At 37.5% G+C, this 19413-nt stretch overlaps 1 protein-coding gene across 1 annotated transcript in view; it reads right to left on the bottom strand.

The window, feature by feature from the left end:
• The window catches only part of KCND2 (potassium voltage-gated channel subfamily D member 2), a gene marked incomplete at both ends in the record, with an annotated part of 440203 nt that overhangs the window by 36946 nt on the left and 383844 nt on the right, over window positions 1-19413 (bottom strand). The window lies entirely within an intron of this gene.

Here is a 19413-nt window from a genome sequence, read left to right as displayed (position 1 = left end):
TTACTGTTTCCCAGTTGATGGCAACATGACTTTGAGTCATTTCATTTTAAAATGAGAAAAATAGGAAATCAGAACACTGTCTCCTATGGGCTTTGTGATATTGAGTAAATAATCTCACCCTGAGAGACTGTTTATCTCTAAAATGTGGCAATGAACATGTTAGCTCTTTCTGCTTTCTTGTTTGTGGTGGACTTTATTACTCCAAACAGCTATTCAGGTAGACTCTAGTTGGAGATAAGATGGTGCATGGAGGCCCTCAGACTCCCAAATAGCTGTCATTACAAAGGGCTGAGTCTCCATGAAACTAGAGATTTGAAGTCAACCTTGGCTGAACAATAAATCACATCTGTTGAACACTATGGTCCTTACATGGAAAAATACATTAATAATAAATTCATAAAGCTACCATGAGGTGGGGAATATTATTCCCCTCTTTCACAGTTAAGGGAAAGAGGTTGAGAAGGACTAAGTGTCTGTAGGGATGATTGTGGAAAAGGTGAGGAGGACTCAGTGTGCCTGGCATGACGTTCTCCTAGGGGCTCACTGTGTGTGACTATGCGTGCACTGATGCTATGCTTGTGCACACAGATGTGTGTGCTTAACAGGGGAAGAGCCAAAACCTGAACCCAGGCATTCTAGACCTGAAGATGAAATAAGTCTTCTGGAAGCAAACTCAGACAGATTATAAATTTACTTAGGAAATTCAGGGCCCATAGCGGGCTTTTGAATTTTCAAGTTAAGATTACTGTTTCTTTAAGTTTTCATCTATTTGAAAATCAAATTAATTATCTTAGGTGGAAATGTTTTGTACTTTCACTTACGGACTTTGTTTGCTCTCCTGATCTTTTATTCATTTTTACTCTTAAACCCTAAAGCTAAGTTAGAACAACGGCACCTCAGAAATGTAACATTCAAAGGCAAATCACAAAACTGAAGTTTTAAAAAACTAAATAGATTCCCTTTACCCATCTTTCAAAATGTATTAACAAAGGTAAGAATGAAAAAAGGCAAATGACTGCTGAGCTATAAAAGACACACTAAAACAAAACAAAATCTCCTATAATTTAACCGAGCTTAAATAGCCAGTATTACTGATCTGGTACATTTCCTTGCAGAGACTCTCTACACATACTATCCTATAATAATAAGAAATAAAGTTGACATTGCTTCAAAAAAAAAAAAAAAACAACAAAGAAAAGAAAACATCAATTTAGAGAGAAAGTACTAGCAGCTTTTTAAAAAAATTTAAATTGAGATCATACTCCCCGCCGCACCCACCCCCACCCTGGAATTACCAGAATCAACATAAATGCTATATATGCCACACACATTTCTGCTTCAAATTGCAAAGTTAAGAATGTTTAGGAGGGATCTCTGGCAGGAATCCAAAATGTTAGTGGAATGATTTTAATCTTCAGATGCCAATCATAAAAGACAACAAACCCAAAGCATTAAGTAACATTAAGATTACCATAAATTCTGGCACAGATAGAGCCCAGAGAGAAAATTATTTTAAGAAAATCGGGGGCAAATAAATAGGGTTACATAAAAGTACCAAAGTGCATGTCTAGCACAGATGTTAAAAAATGTAAGCTAGCTGCCTCACTAAGATGAATGAGAAAAGAAGTTGAGTCCATTATCATCAGGACATATGGCTGGTGTAACATTAGGTTTCTAATATTCATATGTTTAACAAAGAATCACAGCTTGACACTCAAATGAGTGCTGGTTTTTTCCAAGGCATCACCTTGGCAGCTTCTGCAAATGTTCCAAAGATGTTGAGGTTATTTTAAAAGTCTCCACAGATAAAAGTACAACTTAGACCTACCATACCAAAAAGAAATAGTTGTCTTATCTCGGTCCATGTTGACAGAGGATACAGGCAGAAGCATCAGCTGAGCCTGACCACATCAACTTTCAATCTTTTAAAGTGAGGGAAGCTTTGGAGACATGAGCCATTGGATTAAGCATATGCAGTCTTCCTAGTTTTTCTTAATATCATTTAGAGTCTTTGTTACACAGCAAGCTCTTTGCTGTCCATTTTAGTTGGCACATTTTAATTTGTTCATTGATTGAACTGCCTGATTACTACCTGATACTTAATCCTAATTATATAATTATATAACTAATATAATTATATAAATAACATAATCATATATTTAATATATATAATAAAATGATGTTATAATTATATATTAAATTATATAATTATTTGTATAATATATATTATTATATATAATATATATTATTATAATTGGGATTATATAATTGGTACAATCTAAATTATACATATGGACTTTGATTAGTCCTTATATTAAAATGATTCAAAAACCATTCAAAACAAAAACTCCTGGTTAGAAATCTGTTATGAACTACTTTTGCTCAGAAAACCAAAGCTTCAAGGAATAGAATCAGAATATTCTCTGAACTAAATCTGAACAGGACTTGTATAGAACATGAAAACCACTTTTACTTATTCCTAAAGAAATACAAAGAATTTGTGTCAAATCCTCAGTGACAGGAAAGGCTATTTCTGTATATGATCTGACTTAGGCAGCCCCATTGGGCTGACTTCCCTGGCATGACCCTCGCTACAGCTTATCAAGTTGTGTTGTTTTCATAAGAGAACATGATTTCTTTCAATGTCAGCTTTTGATATTTCTAAAATTAAGTTGGGAAAAGAACCTTTTCATAGTTATCAGACATTGATCTGTTTTAGGCATCCTGATAAAGTGAATTCAAGTCATTAAATCTATATTAAATTCATTGCTTTGCACATAATAACCTTCAGTTTCACTGAATAAATAATAAATGTTATGCAGCATGTGGAATATAAACTTAGATCTAAATCTAAATTTAGATGGTCACTGTAAGGATAAAACCAGTATTTCTGAAACTTTACCAAATGCTAAAATCAGTATCTCTGATGAGAATACATGACATCTCTCAGGCAACCAATGACTCAATTTGTCATTCTATTAATTCACTTGTATATTATATCTGACATAAATGAATGTATATAAAAGAGGTATATAATCTGCAATTCCTATTTTTGCATCATAGATATGAATGACTGAGATGACTTTAATACTAACAGTAGTCTAATTTAAGGAAATATACTGTATATTTTTATCTGACAAGCGTGGCAGAAAAGTGGGAAATATGTGAGAATCAGTGTAGACAGAAATGTGAACTGACAGTGCATAAGAACTTAACAGAGCTAAGTGACTAATTTAAATAAGCTTAAGACTGAGTGGTGAAAGGGGGGCAACAGGTCTAGTTTGGTACGAGCACACAGATGCTACTGTTACCATCCTGGGATCTCAGGCTTTAGTTGTGGGTCTGCTAAACTTAAGCGGCCTAGTCAGTCACCATTACTGTTACCTGCAGTTCTGCATTCCTATACAAGGTCAGAACTGCCCTTCAGAACCAGTCATTCAGCCATAGGAGACAAACCTTACAAGGTGCCTTTCAAATCAATCAAGAGCAGAAAACTTGATCACTCTGGGAAGGGTACGTATCACGAGGTATGACCGGGAACACCAGGGGGGCTGACGATGGATGCATAAACTTACTCTCAACTCATACATCATGAGGTATGACTGGGGGCTGAGGCCTGATGTATGACAAGGGACCCCAGAAGTTGATCAGTGGAAACCTTGTTGATAAGACTAGGACCTTAGCTGAGGATCTGGGGTCTGGTTTCGATTACAACACTTGGTAATCAAACAAATAAGAATTATCCAGTCATCTGGGCCTCCCCTGGTGGCGCAGCAGTTGAGCGCTGGGTTGTGAGGCTGCCTGCAGTCTCTGCAGCGCCAGTTCGATCCTGGCTGCCGGTGAGGGTCCCACATGGCGTGTAGACCTCTCCTGCCTCATGCTGCTCCCCTCAGCAGTGTACTTCATCAGTCTGCCTGTTCTGTTTCCCGCTCTGGCTTTGTGAATTCTCTCACCCTCCCATGCTTCTGACTGTACCCAGTGCTTGTATAAATAAATAAATAAATCTTTAAAAAAAAAAAGAATTATCTGGTCATCAAACTCATGTCCCCCTGAAGCTCTATTCCTTAGTTTCACCCATCCTTTTCTCCTTGTCCTCCTAACCCATGTAACTGATGCTGTATGATTATTCTATCAATGAAAACGGTCAGGATCTTGCTCTTCAGCATCCTGCATTATGCAGCCTGCTCCACAACTCCTATTTCTTTATCAGTGTGGTGTTGCCCAATGCAACATTTAGTGAGCGCATGAAATTGAACTGGGCAAGAACAAAAGCTCTGCCAGCCTGGGGTCCAAATCCTCTGATGCCATTTACTAGCCGTGTGAGTTCTGTAACTTTTATGAGAATAAATCTTCTCATCTGTCAAACAGATCAAAAACTTCAGTTTGTTAATTTTTTTTGATGCAGTCTAAGGACCAATCTTAGAATAGCTCCAAAAATGAAGGAAATCCCAAATTATGATGGTAAACAGGGATTATAAATGAATTAAATCAGGTAGAAAATGAGAACAATAGGATGGTCCCACTCATACATGGAATACAGAGAAACAAAACAAAGGAACAGTCAAAACTAAGTCAAAGAAAATCCTAGAAATCTGACTGCATAATGAAGGCTACCAGAGGGAAGAGTGGGGGTAGGCTGAGGTTAAATGGACTACAGTGGAGGATGATGGATATCTTAGTGGTGGGTGTAGTGTGGTGACATACACCTGGAGAGGTGTGATCTTGTATCTCTGAATCATGAACAGTATTGCAACCCATGTTACCTCAATAAAAAACAATGCAATTAAAAAAAGAAAGAAAGAAAGAAAGAAAAGCTAGTCTTTGGTTTGGTTGCCAGAGCAAATAATCACAGAACCAGGATTCATGTCAGGAGTACCTAGAGGAAAACTGCAAAATCAGCCCAGGGCAAGTGGATTGTTGACCCTGTTTATAGTTGTGCCTATTCAGAAGAGGCTGAAGAATACAGTGTCCTCTTGGCTAAAATATTTGCTATGGCATTATGATATTATTTAACTTTTATTCAAGTTTAACAGTGAAGTGGAGGAGAAACTATTACTGCACTAAATTACTTGCTCCCTGCTCAGATTTGAATATATAATAGCTTAGTCAATGGCGAAGCAATTATAAATGTCTGCAAATAAAAATAATTCCTTATTCCTAGTGTGCAAACATATGCATCCCCCTCCTTTACCAGTTGCAACAGAAGTTTGAAAAGCAACTTGGGAATTATTTGTCATCCTTCCTTGTTCTGACAGCACTTGTTACAGGGTCCTTGGAACTGGGTCTTTGTTATTTTGCCTTGCTGTATTGCATTAACCTGGTCCTTGTTAGCTTTGGAGTCACAAAACCCTAGCCAGCCAATACCCTGCTTCCCCTGATAGCCTGACATGGTGCTCAGTCCCATAAAACCAGGACCTCCACTGCTCTCAAGCCAAGAGTGAGGCCCTGTTGCCCCCGACACCCTCATCCTATTGTGTGATCCACAATAAGCATTTCTCACTTGAACCTTTGATATTATGCTTCTCTCTATATTTCTTTTGTCATATCAATAAAGCCAGATAAGAACTCTACTATGCTGAAAAGAGTTATCTTTACTCACTATAATAAGATTCATCACCGTGAATCTACAGTTGGATATAGCAGCACCATCAGCTACAAAGCACGTAGTAGATTAAAATAGCACAGGGCCAGGTTCGTGAATCTGTGACCCGTGCATGGCCAAGTGCTCAACAAGGTCCTCTGCTTGGTTGAGTGCTCTGCTCTGGCCATCTTAAAATTCTTAATCATTCTCTCTGATTTTGGGTTTTGTAAGTGAAATCCTGTGGGACAACAGAGCATGTGCCCGAGCTGAGGTGATGCACACAGCATGCGCGTCAGCTGTTCAGAGCTGCTCATTTGCATAGAGGCCTCATCGTGTCCCATGAACACAGAATTCTGGTGGACCCACGATACGTGGGAGTTCAGCAAGATTCCAAGCAAGTACAAGCTACACGTGTTACATTGAAGCCTGGGTGGGTGTGCTGACAGCCCTGAAGACATGCTTTCTTCTTGAACCAGATTTGCTTTGAGCACAGAAACAAGGAATGGCATTCTAAGAAAGCTAACACGAGAACCTCCACCACACCCTTTCTTCCCCCTGTTCTTCTAGTTGCTGACCACTTAGGCTGACAATGGTACCTAGAAGGAAAGGGAAGGCGGGCAAGCCATAGCTCCTTTTTCTCTTAGCTCTTCCTTCCTTAGCAAGCTGAAGGGTAGACAATGTGGGTGTAATATGTGCATAATCCGAAGTGACATAAAAACAATTGAGTTCGTTTTGTGCAGTATTTCCACAGCTTTTTTTTTTTTTTAAGACCAAATACATATTCATGTTGCAGTTACGAAATATGAATTGTGTAATTTCGGTGATTCTGCACACACAGTGAATATTTGTATTTGCAATTAAAACTGGTATTGTGCAATATACAGATGAATGGTATATTTCATGGTAATAATTTCTTTACTTAGACCCATATTAAGTTGCAAATTAAAATTATGACAAGTGAAGAGAAACTGTGCAAGAAAGAATAAAGCTGTGTTTTAATTCCTTTAATGGCACTTCTCCCTTTCTGAACAAGGGCTTGTATTTGTGTTTTGTACGGGTCCTAACAATGATCTAGCCTGGCTGGATGAACAGGACAGCACGGTGGTTAAGGCTCTGAAGGCACCAAGAGCTTGGTTTGAATCATGTTCTGCTAATTGGCTATGGTCTTTTTTAACTTTTCTAAACCTCAATTTTCTCATCATTTGGTTATTTATTTTATTTTTTTTAAAGATTTATTTATTTATACATACAAGAACTGGGATACAGGCCAGAGGTGCAGGGGGTGAAAGGATTCACCAGTGTTAAAGTGGGGAGCAGAAGAGGCAGATCTACTGAAATCCACTGCTGAGGGGACCAGTGGGTGAGACAGGAGAGGTCTGCTGCACCATGTGGGTAGCTCCCTGACTGGGGATCGAACTTGTGCTGCAGAGGCTGCAGACAGCTTCACAGTGCTGTGCTTAACCCCTTGTACCGTCAGGGAGGCCCTCATCATTTGGTTATTTAATCAAGCTACATTTATTGAGTTTACAAGGTATATTGTGAAGAACACAATAGATTTTCTACAAGGAAGAGAGGAAGACAGAAATTAAGCTGATAAACCAAAAATTAAGGCATAATTACATATTATGATAAATGCTATGAAAAAAGATTGAGGTGTTTTTGAAAAAGAAAGTTGAGTAGGGGGTTGAGACCTAATTAATTTATGGGTGACAAAGTATTAAATTAGAAGATGAATAGGAGAAAACTGGTTGGGAAAGGGAAGAAATGACAATACTGATTTCCTAAGTCTTCTATGAAGATATTATGTGATTATATGATACATATGAAAACCATTAGCACAGTCCTGGAAACACGAAATACATGGTTCACTTCAGATTTATTAGAAGATTGGTATTAGTCAGTCTATAAAGTGATTTCTAGTCACACACCATTCATTCATATTAGGCAATGTGTATGTAAATATATTTTCTAAAAAGTTCATTATCTACATAATTACTTATTTAATGATAATTTAGTTGGTCTTTCGACATTATTCTGTTAATCCATTCTGTTAATTCTTTCTCTTGGCATATCCCATGTAACAGTTTCTAATAAAATCACCTGGGAATCTAAAATTCAGCGTCTGAATCTATATGTCATCTGACTCATTTAGTTTCATTGCTGTGGGCTTGCAAGCTTCCCCCCGACCACAAGCCATTTCAATTAAAGAAGGTAGCGAAAGTCTTTCCTTCCTGTGTGTAGTTTCCTTTTACTTGTCAATGATTTTAACCACGATTATGAAACAAAATGTAAGTGTTTCTCATCTCTCTGAATAGTCATTTTTGTCTCTCCCTTTCTGCCAGTCATGGGGCTGCTGTTTCTTATTTTCCTCTGTTTTCTGAAACCAGCCTCTTGTGTCATCTTGCTTGATGGAACTTCAGGTCTTAGGTCAAGTTAGCTAGTTTTTTGCTGAAGCAGTGACATCTGGAAAAGGCTGGCAAAATATTGTCCTAAGTTGGTCTTTGCTGTCACTTTCCTTGCCTCATTGGCAGTAGCTCTTTTTCAGCCTTTGTTCGCTGAGCATCCAGAACCCACAAGCTGAGCCTCAGGAACAGTGTCGCTACATCAGCCTGGCTTGTTCTGCCTCAGCAGTATACTGAGTTTCTGACCTGTCACGATCCCTTGTCCAGCCAGAGGTGGATTTATGGTGATGTTAATAAAGCATAACCTTCAGGGTCTTGAGAGGAGCTCTGTCAGTGTGCTTACACTATGCATATATTTGTTTTTTCTCCAGAGGAAGAGATTGTAACCGCTATATGTTATTACTGCCAACACCTTCCACTTCAAATTTTCTTATTTCCCCTATGGCCCATGAATATTGCAGCATTTTGGGATCTGCCTCACATGTTAAATTGGGTATACATTGAACTTGAGTTTAGAGGGATACATATGTGGTTCATAGCTACTTCCATGGATAATTAGGGTTACAGTTGTCCTGGTATAGGGATCATTTTTAGAAATACACCTACGACCCTCTGTGCCAGTTTCCCTGTACCTGGCCAAGAGAAGAGGGCTAGAATCTGTATCAGTATAGAAAGGTGTCCTAAATCATCTGGCACTGGAAATAGGTAGGTTTCTTTCAGATTACCCAGAAGCTACTCTGAGGAAATTTCTTCCAATCATCAGATAGATAAATTGGTAAGCAAAGGATTCAGTTCTAATAAATGCCTACCTGTCAGGGATGAAATTGATAATGTGGGGGTACATTGCATCATATGTTTATAATTGAATTTTAAAGTAGAATTACATATAATTTTTATCTGTTTAGGAAAAAATCTGTAATGGTAGTAAAAACAAAACATATATGTGTTTTATGTATCTCAACCATCAGTTAAACAAACTAAACTATGCTATAGGAATTACTGAATTATGTTGTTATCCCTCTAAAGAAAGTATTATAAATATTATGCAAGGAGGCGGACAATAAATATGCAACTTAAATGTGTAGGGAAAAAGTATTAAAGATATAACTTAAATATTTTCTGACATATTATTCAAATTTCTTAAATGTAAAAATTTGTTGTGTTCCCTTTTTTGATTATAAATATTTACTTTTCTATGAAATTTTGCATGCATGACTCATGTTTTTGCCTAAAAGAAGATTCTCAAAACTATACAAGCTTAAGGGCTCACAGTAGCTGTCTGCTTGACTCCAACTCTGTACATTTTATCAGAAAATTGATGTTAGGGTAATAGCAATCGTTTTATGTTATACTTTTTTTTTATGTTGGGTTACTAGCCTCTGCTGTGTGCCCATTGAAAAGAGTCTTCCTACAATCAAACTCTGTGAAATATACAAAGAACTTCAAGACTCTACCCTCTGGTTATAATGGTGTCCCATAGCCTAGTGAAATAGAGGTTAGTAAATAGGGGGTCCTTCATGGAACTAAGACTGGTAGAAGGTGGCTCCAGGGAGCAGTGGAATGAGAAGCGGAATGAGAAAAGAGGTGAAATGAGAAAAGAAAAAAAGAGAAAAATGGAGCAGACACTCTAACAAAGGCTATCTAAGGAGAAGGATATGTAAGGAGAGAGAGCATGAGAGAGCATATTTTATTCAAACTTTTTAAATTCCCAGTTTCTGATCCTCAGCTTGAGGTCCATGAAACTATCTGCAACCTTATAACACCACTGTTTCACATTTCTCATCTGTTGGGATCTGAGTGGTTCTCTGTTCCTGGTAACCAAAAAATGTCCTGAGAAATTATCTGTCTCAATAAATTTATATTTTACTGGAGGACTCTGGAAAATGATAGCTACGATTAATTGAATAACAGCTCAATTATTAAATGCCTACACTATCTCTAATCTTCATCATATCCCCAGCAGGCAGCTATGGCCAACTTCTTAAAAATGAGAAAATGGACAACCTCAGAGAAGGGTGTAAAGCTTGTAGAAGCAAAAGTGGATTAGTACTCTACTCAGCTTTGTCTGACTTCACGTGATGTGTTCTTTCTGTTAGACTGTGTTGCCTACCAAAGTCAAGAGTCAAGGGAATGGATTTCAGTGGATGAACTTTTATACATGCTAGTGAGCACAAGATGGTTGGATGCTAGAAGGCTGAGAGATCATCTAAATCAACTTGCTCAAGATTCCAGAAAAATTTCCAAACTGAGCCAAGATCCTGGTCCTGACACCCTTCCATGAAATTGTACCTACTGTGATAGTTCAGAAGAATCCAGACAAAGTATATTATGTTTCTGCTTGAATTAAAAAAATATTTACCTTTAGTACATTAATAGGCAATGTTAAAGTATTCTAGACTAACATTTCTCTGAAAAGGGGTTTATATTTTATTCCACATGTTCATTCATTTTAAAAGACTTGTTCATTATATGATTTAGTTTATTTAAAAGACAGAACAATGACAATAATACTTGCCACTATTTATCAAGTGTCTGCTGTGTTTACAAACATTATTTCAAAGCTATACACAAAGTTGAATGATAATCATAAGGATAGTTAAACTTAGATAAATTCAGTAACTTAACAATGCCACACAAATGTCAAGGGTCAAAACTGAATTTAACCCAGGTCTTGTTGACTACCAATAGCAAATATTTAACAAATTTTGTTAAAGTTTGACATATAAATATAAGCTATGACATTTAGACATGGCCTATATTATGTCCTTGCTTTCTGTGTTTATTTTCTTACTATGTGTGAAATAATTATGTCTTGCCATTGAAATCAATGATCTGTTTTAGCAATAGCTATTAGATATTCCTTGAACAGAAACCTTGGTACATGAATACTCAGGAAATGTGAATTTTCTCATTGAGCCAGAAGAATGTTTGAAGACATATATATAAGAAAACAACTCACCTAACTAGAGCTTTAAGACTTAAGAGTCATTTCTGTATTTTTAAACTGAAGTTCAAGAATTTAGATTTATTTAAGCCCCTAGGGGGGAAAAATATCTTGGGAATTCTACCAGCCTGAATAATTCATCATCCAAAAAATAAACCAGAATTTATTAAAAATTCTGATATTTTAGAAATGTCTCTTTCTAAAAATTGCTACTTGGCTATGTTATGGTTGATTACACTGATATTGATTTTTGTTCCTTTTGAATAAACAGATAGAGGCTATGAAAGGTAATATTCTTTATTGAGAATTTTTTTGCTCAGGATTCTATTAGAAGGAAAGAAGGCAAGGCTAGATAGTATTTGGGAAATAGTGATTATTATGTGAGATGAAATGAATATAAATTCAGCACAGTGCCCGGCATACAGTAAAAGTTCAATATGGATCAGGTATGTCTATTTTTATTATTGGCTATACAAAGATGCCAGGAAAACCATCAGACTTCCTAAGATGAGGACAGCATTTTGCCAAATGCTTCATGAGACATACTAGTATGCTAGGCTGGTAGTGCAATAAAGTGGCTTTCTGTAGCTACAGATGGGGTTTGGTTTGCATCTGGCTTTCAGCCAGCCATGTAAGAGCCCTTGTCAATTACCGTGGAGGTTTGATCTGACCTGCTGATGTGACATTGCTGACACCACTGTGTGGCCAGTGCCACCTGCAATGTATCAGCATTTTTCCTCTTGCAAGTACCACACAGCTCTAATAAATATCCAATTTCTCACTCTGGGGGATGCACTTTCTTTCTCTCCTCTTCCTGAACTTAGGACCTCAATATAGGTTCTAGTACTGTGGGGTAACTGTTTGTCTGATGGATATAACAGATGAGTAGGCTCACATAATTTTCCATTGGTAGTTACCTAAAAGGAGAAATTGTCAACAAATTCACATTGCTCCCAAGTATTTTAACTATGAAAGGTGAAAAAAAAAATCAGTTCAATATCTGGTAATTATTCTCCATTAAGGTTCACAACCTTTGAAAGGCAATTTGCCAAGGTCATGACTGTCACCACCTGGAGGGCGATGGCTAAATGCTGACTCCTGCCATGTAGTAGTAAGGATGGCAGAGCACTGACCTCAACAAGTCCTGGAGGAAGGTGCTGATGAAGGGTAGGGCCAATATGATTTTGTTGTTAATTTAATAAGCATTTGGTTGCAGTGATGGTAGCGGGCAGCTCATATGCCAGTAAAAAGTTGTATTTGTGAAAATTTGATTCATGTTCAGATGTTTTCTCTCTGACAGCAGTCAGTGAAGAGTTTCTCAATAGGCCCCTGCCTCACTCCCCAATGATTAGCCTCCTGAGGACCTCTAGATTACATATTCCACATTTAAGGCTAAGGTTCCTTTTCATGGATATATTAGAATTGTGTAAACAGATCTAAGACAAATACCACAAGGTGAGCGTTTCCGTAGTGTAGTGGTTATCACGTTCGCCTCACAAATACCACAAGGTGAATTAATATAAGTTCCCAGGCAACTGATTTAGAAAGATGAACATTCCATTAGAATATGGTCAGTTGGGGGTCTCCCTGGTGGCGCAGGGGTTAAGATACAACCTATGAAGCAATCCACAGTCACTGCAGCACAAGTTCGTTTCCCGGCCGGCCAGGGAGAAACCCACATGGCAGGACAGACCTCTCCTGTCTCGCCCGCTGCTCCCCTCAGCAGTGTACTTCAGTCAGTCTGCCTGTTCTGTTCCCCGGTCTGTCTCTGGTGAATCCTCTCACCCCCTGCATCTCTGGCCTGTACCCCAATTCTTGTATAAAAAAATAAAAATAAATCTTTAAAAAAAAAAAGAATATGGTCAATCGGGGGCCTCCCTGGTGGCACAAAGGGTTAAGACGCAGCACTATAGAGCAGTCCACAGCCACTGCAGCATGAGTTCGATCCCCAGCCAGGGAAGTGACCCACATGGTGCAGCAGATCTCTCCTGATTTGCCCGGTGCTCCCTCAGTAATGCATTTCAGTCAGCCTGCCTGTTCTGTTCCCCACTCTGCCTCTGGTGAATCCTCTCACTCCCACACCTCTGGCCTGTACCCCAGTTCTTGTATGCATAAATAAATAAATCTCTACCAAAAAAAAAAAAAGAATATGGTCAATTGGCCAGCCTCATAGCTATACTAAATTCACCAGTGCTTACTTCACTTCTGAACCTAGTTTCCACTGGGCAGGGAGGGAGCTTTGGCAACTTTATATCTTCAGTGTGAATAAAACTATGTAGTAGAAATTACTAGTTATTTTACAGCATTGCTAGTATATATTTTCGTTAGTCATAGAACAACTACCTTGATGTTTAGCTTGCATTACAGCCATTAAATTAGATATTAATTCAGTTAGACATGACTAGATGACTAAAGTCTGGCCAATGAAATGTTGAAAAGAACTTTCAGGTACTTTACTTAAAAGAGAACATTTTCTTGGGCCTCCCTGGTGGTCCAGGCGTCAGGTCTTGCACTATCAAGCTATTGCCAGCGACTGTGGCATGAGTTCCATCCCCGGTCAGGGAGCTGACCCACATGGTGCAGCAGACCTCTCCTGTCTCACCTGCTGTTCCCCTCAGTGGTGTATTTCAGCAGATCTACCTGTTCTACTCCCCACTCTGTCTCTGGTGACTACTTTCACCCCCACCCCCACCCCCACACCTCTGGTCTACACCCCGGTTCTTGTATGCATAAATAAAAATAAATCTTTTTTACAAAAAGAACATTTCCCCCCTCCTACTTTCTATCATCTACTGCCTCAAACACAAGTGTAGTAGCTAGAATGCCAGCAGCCTCTTGACCAGGAGGACAAGAGAAGAGTGAAGGAGACTGAACCCATTGAGACTTTGTGGAGTCCCCATAGTTCCCTAGTATTTCTTACCTTTATTCTTCCTTTATGTGAGGATCACATATACTTGCATTTTATTTAAGTCACATAATGAAAGCTAACCTTGAATCGCATAGTAATGGAATTTACAGAAGTTTTTTTTACAATATATTTATTAATTATTGTCTTCTTTTATAACTGCAGAAACTGATGTACTTTCATATTTAATAAATATTTATTGAGCATATTACCCTTAATCAGCACAGTACAGTTTTGTGCTACATCTACAGAACTGAAAAGTTGATTTCAACATTTGTTTCCTTCATTAAAGACCTTACCAACCTGATTAAAATTGTTGTCTTCAAGAAAGTAAATTTTTCTATTTTTTAAGTGCTTGAAAGTTTGCATCTGGAGAGGGGCTTAATTATGATTTATGTCTTGATTATAAGATCCTATCTAAATGGAATATTGACTTCAAATTAAAAAAATAATTAAGGGATAGTTTATTACATCATAGTTTCACATGATGGTCACAAATGAAAATATGGTTTGTAAAGTGTACAGGTTATCATTCAGTTTGACATATTTCTCACACAACTTCTATCAGGCACAGTGCTGGTATGAAGACAGATAACTTTGCAAGGGTTTAAAAATTTTTTTTAAATATTTATTTATTCATGCATAAAAGAATTGGGGTACAGGTCAGAGGCATGGGGGGGGTGAGAGGATTCACCAGAGACTGAGTGGGGAACAAAACACACAGATTGATGGAAAGACACTGCTGAGGGGAGCAGTGGGCAAGACAGGAGAGGTCTGCTGTGCCATGTGGGTTATCTCCCTGACTGGGGATTGAACTTGTGCTGCAGTGGCTGTGGATAACTCCATAGTGCTGCCTTGCACCACCAGGGAGGCCCCTAAAAAATTATTTTTAAGAAAAGCATTCTTTTCTAAAGTACAATTACCCTCATGAAGCATTTCTGTTTCTACTGGCTCATAAATAGCAGTAAGTATATGTGATCAAAATACTTCAACTAAAAAAAAAAATCACCTCTTTTTACCAATGTTCATCTACTTTACTGTCTTATTTATCTATTCCCCTTTAGAGATAAGCTTCATGAAAGAGTAGTCTGAAGGCTTCACTTCCTGAGGCTTTCTGATCTAATTTTCTTGACCAACCTTTCCTACTTCCTGTTTTCAACATGGTCCCTGAAGCTCTCCTCACTCTCACCTTCCATGAGAGTTCTTTTTCTGGTTCTCCCAACTTTTTAGGCACCATCCACTTTCATTCACTTGGGTCTTTTCTTCTACCATGTATGGAAAGCTGTTTTCCTTAGTGTTCTATTTTGAGTTTCTTTCCCTCTCACTTCACATACCACTGATTTTCTGATGACTCATGAGTCACTGTACGTTCCATTTCCCAAAATTGAGAGTTGTATTTTTGTGATCATTAAAAAAATCCACAAATCTAAGAGTGAACTTGTGCTCCTCAGATGTCAAGCTGTAACCTCCTCCTCCTTCAACAGTACTCTTGCTTTTGGGTGGTGGCACCATTATTTTCTCTAAATTCTTTTTGCCTTGGAAAATTCATTCTTCCACTAAGATTAGTTTCAAGTGTCATTTCTGCTTTGAAATGTTCCTGACTTTAATGGGATTTTCCCTCTTTGGTCTCCTGTTCTTTACTCCCTAACACCAATACCATACCTCTGTTTAATATATTTTTTAAGATTTATATATTCATGCATAATACAAGAACCAGGGTATAGGCCAGATGCGCGGGAGGGTGAGAGGATTCACCAGAGACAGAGTGGGGAGCAGAAGAGGCAGACTGACTGAAATACACTGCTGAGGGGAGCATCGGGCAAGACAGGAGAGGTCTGCCGTGCCATGTAGGTATCTCCCTGGCCGGCTGGGAACAAGCCCATGCTGCAGAGGCTGTGGACAGCTTCACAGCACTGCACTCAACTGCCTGTGCCCCCAGGGGAGGTCCCTGTTTAATATTTTAGACCTGTGTTGTTATCATTAGTTTATTTATAAATCATCCTCACTTACTACTAGTTCCTTTTGAATTGGTCTGTGGGCTGTTTATGTCTGTGTCTTTAGCACCTGTGATTCAAATGCTTTTGAATAAATGAATCAATGTTTCTACAACCTTTGCAAATAAGTCATAGTTTGGATATATTATTTGCTGACATCATCTCACTTTTTCATTTGCTAGACTTTTACATCTCCCATTACAACCAGTCTTCTTTTTTAATAAATAAAAATCCTATAAATATGAAGTCTTTATTTGTAATAAAAGGAATACCTAGGTATATAGGAAAGCATTCAAAAAAAATCACAGTAATGTCTTCTTATTTCCCTGTCTTTTGAACCCAAAGGACACAACTGTTTTCTTGCTGGTGAGGGAGAAATACATGTCAGACTGCAATGCTAAATTCCTTTTATAGGGTAAATGTGATTAGAAACCTACCCTACTTAATGGGTCTGGCATTAGGATTTACTCTACAGTCTAGTTAATTAATCTACAACTTGCTTCAAGTAGCTACTCACTGAATATTTGTTAAATGATTTTAACAAATGAATAAATGACTTCATCCATTATTTCAAGTTGAGATAGTATGTGGACAAGCTCATTACTCAAGGTAACCATGAATAGCTAGCATTTACTGGGCACATAATATGTGCCAGGCACTGTTTCTTACTGTTTTATTTGTATTATCTTATTTAATCCTTATAATAATCTTAGAAAATAGATTTATTATTAACCTAATCATGATAGAATTGGGAAAATAAGCCACTGAGAGGTTTAATAAATTATCTCTCAATAGAATATTACCACTTGTAAGTAGAGCTGAAACTTAAGCCACACAGTCTGTCTCCCACCCTCACACTATGAAGTAATCTGCAGTGGCTGCTCTGTAACAAAGGAGCTCCAAATATATTTTAAAAGTCAATTTCTCTAACCAAACATACTTCCCTAATAGATGAGGGCTTTGGAAATCTAAGTAATTATTCCTTGACATTTATCCAAGACATAAATATGTTGATATTTAAAAAACCACAACCACAATTGGGTGAATGATAAATAAAATCTTTGTTATATTCTAAAATGTCCAGTAACTTTATTTGAGAGCCATTGAAACGTGATGTTAAAAATATTTCTTCAATCTCAGACCCTGCTGACTATGTTTTATTGTTTAGTGGCAAGCTACTTCCACTATAACAATATTTCACAGCTTTGTTGATTGTTGTTTTTACCATTATCCTGTCATTAGGCTCTCAGCTACTACTTTTCATTCTCTTGCAGTTGGTCCACTGGGGTAAATCTACTGCTTCCTTATTCCTTTGCATTTTACATGCTCTCACGTTTTTATGCAACCTCTCTAAAGGATAATCTGTATATCACTGCATGCATGACTTACATATTAGGGTGCATGGCAAAAATTTATACTCTGCAAAAGCTGCTAAAACCTGTTTAGCATATCAGACTAGGGACTCTTTATTGTGAGGTATCTTGATGTTCTTTTTTAAATATCCTCGAGCTCTACTGCAGTTTCTAAAACAAATAATTATAATAAAAAATTCCTTGCACACCCAGATAAATCTAAAAGGGAATTATTTTACCCATCAAGGCAGAAAAAGCATTAACTTTTTAGAGGATGGCGTTCGAAAAATCAACACTGAAAAGATGCTTAGTTAAGTAATGCAAAAATTATCGGTTGCACTATAAAAAGTTATCTTTTGATTGCTTTACCTCATAGTAATCTCATTTGAAAGGAGAAAACACATAAACTATATCTGTGATTAGAAAGCAAACTCACTCATTTATCAGTGCTTAGGAAAGATTGATCCCCTCAATACATTCTCTTTTCATGTGAAAAATGATAACACTTTTACTGATTCAGCAGTTCAAAAGCTGTGTAAAATAGAATATTCTCAATATTAAAAAAAGGATAATGTCATTATTTGCAAATGTATATAACTCTAGGTTTTTCAAATGTTTAGGTAATTACATTGACTTGATAATCTGCAAGCATTTTACCGACTGATCAAGCAAGTCAATTTGGGGATAAGGTTCAGCCCACACAGTTTTTTGGCTTGGCCAACTTTAATATGAGAAAAAAAAGGCACCATGAAATGATTTCCTTCTATCAATTCAAGACCAACAAAAAATATCTGTAGCCTATAGGGAAAATAATATCATATCCAGTTATCCAGGGAAATAAAACCAAATTTTTAAAAAAAGTAAATTACCATTGGTATTAGGTAGCTTTACTCAATAGAAATACTGCTTGGGATAATGTCTTTTCTGGCTGGTTGCCTTGTTTGATGCTCCAAGAAGGGGTTTCCATTGAGATTATTAAATAAAAGGATTGATGTGATATGGAACTTGAGTCAATGGTGACCCCTGTATGAGGATCAGTTGACCTTTGATTTATTTTGGCATTTCATTTTGCACCTCTTTTGAAATCGACTCATGGCAATATGGTCAATCAACTGCTTCCTATAAGCTCCTCCATGTGCTTCTACTTTGAGATACTTTATATGTATACTGATTAGTCATATATTATCCTAAATTTTCCTAAGGATAAATGAATCAGGAGATTTACATGCAGAGGAGAGAAAGGGGGAAGTTCTCTGGAGAAGCACAAGGTAAAATTTCTATTTTTCACTGTATTACCTCTACACTACCATCATCACCATCATTAAATATATTGATCAAGTTCACGAATACAATTGCCATTTTCTTTTTTTTTTAAATTTTTATGTATAAGATCTGGGATGTAGGCCAGGGGTGTGAGGGGTGAGAGGATTCACCAGAGATAGAATGGGAGCAGAACAGGCAGATTTACTGAAATACACTGCTGAGGGGAGCAGTGGGAGAGACAGGAGAGGTCTGTTTCGCCATGTGGATTAGCTCCCTGGCCGGGGATTGAACCCAGGCCATAGATGTGATAGTGCTGAGACTTAAACCCTAGGCCACCAGGGAGTCCCTACACTTGCCATTTACTTACTTTTCTTTAATATAGTCTATACTCTCACTTGAAGGTATACACATTTAAGAATTCTCAAAAGCACACTAGTCTAGTTCCTTCTTAAGAAACAACAGATAGTGTGGTAGTCAATCACGTTATATGACAATTCCTTGGCAATCTCTCACCAAATATGTCTGATATAAAGGGGGACATTTTGTCATCTCTTCAACAGAGATAATACATAATTTTAAACTTTGCATACTTTCTATTGCCAAATATTCCTGTCTTTATAATTAAGTGAAATATTCTTTCTGTAAGTGGTTGTTTCTTAAAATGAAAGTGGACCGACAAGGAAGATAACCTTTGGGAATTATATGGTTTGAATTGATCATTTTTTTCCTGTTTGTTATAAAAATAACATTATGGTTCATTGTGTGTTCAGCATTGTGGTACTCAATAATAGGTCAAGAACTTAATCCCTGAAGAATTTGCAAACATTGTTGGGCAGCCTGAATCCAGTATTCAGTGTAGCTTCATGTAAGTGTGAAAATGTGATGATGACACCAAAAGTGCTACAGAAATTTAGTAGAGAGAGATAAAATTTAAACTAGACCTGGAAGTTAACTGAGTTTTGAGACATAATA

The sequence above is a fragment of the Talpa europaea genome (assembly GCF_964194135.1).
Source record: "Talpa europaea genome assembly, chromosome: 3".
NCBI lineage: Eukaryota > Metazoa > Chordata > Mammalia > Eulipotyphla > Talpidae > Talpa > Talpa europaea.
This window is presented reverse-complemented; position numbering and strand designations above follow the sequence as displayed.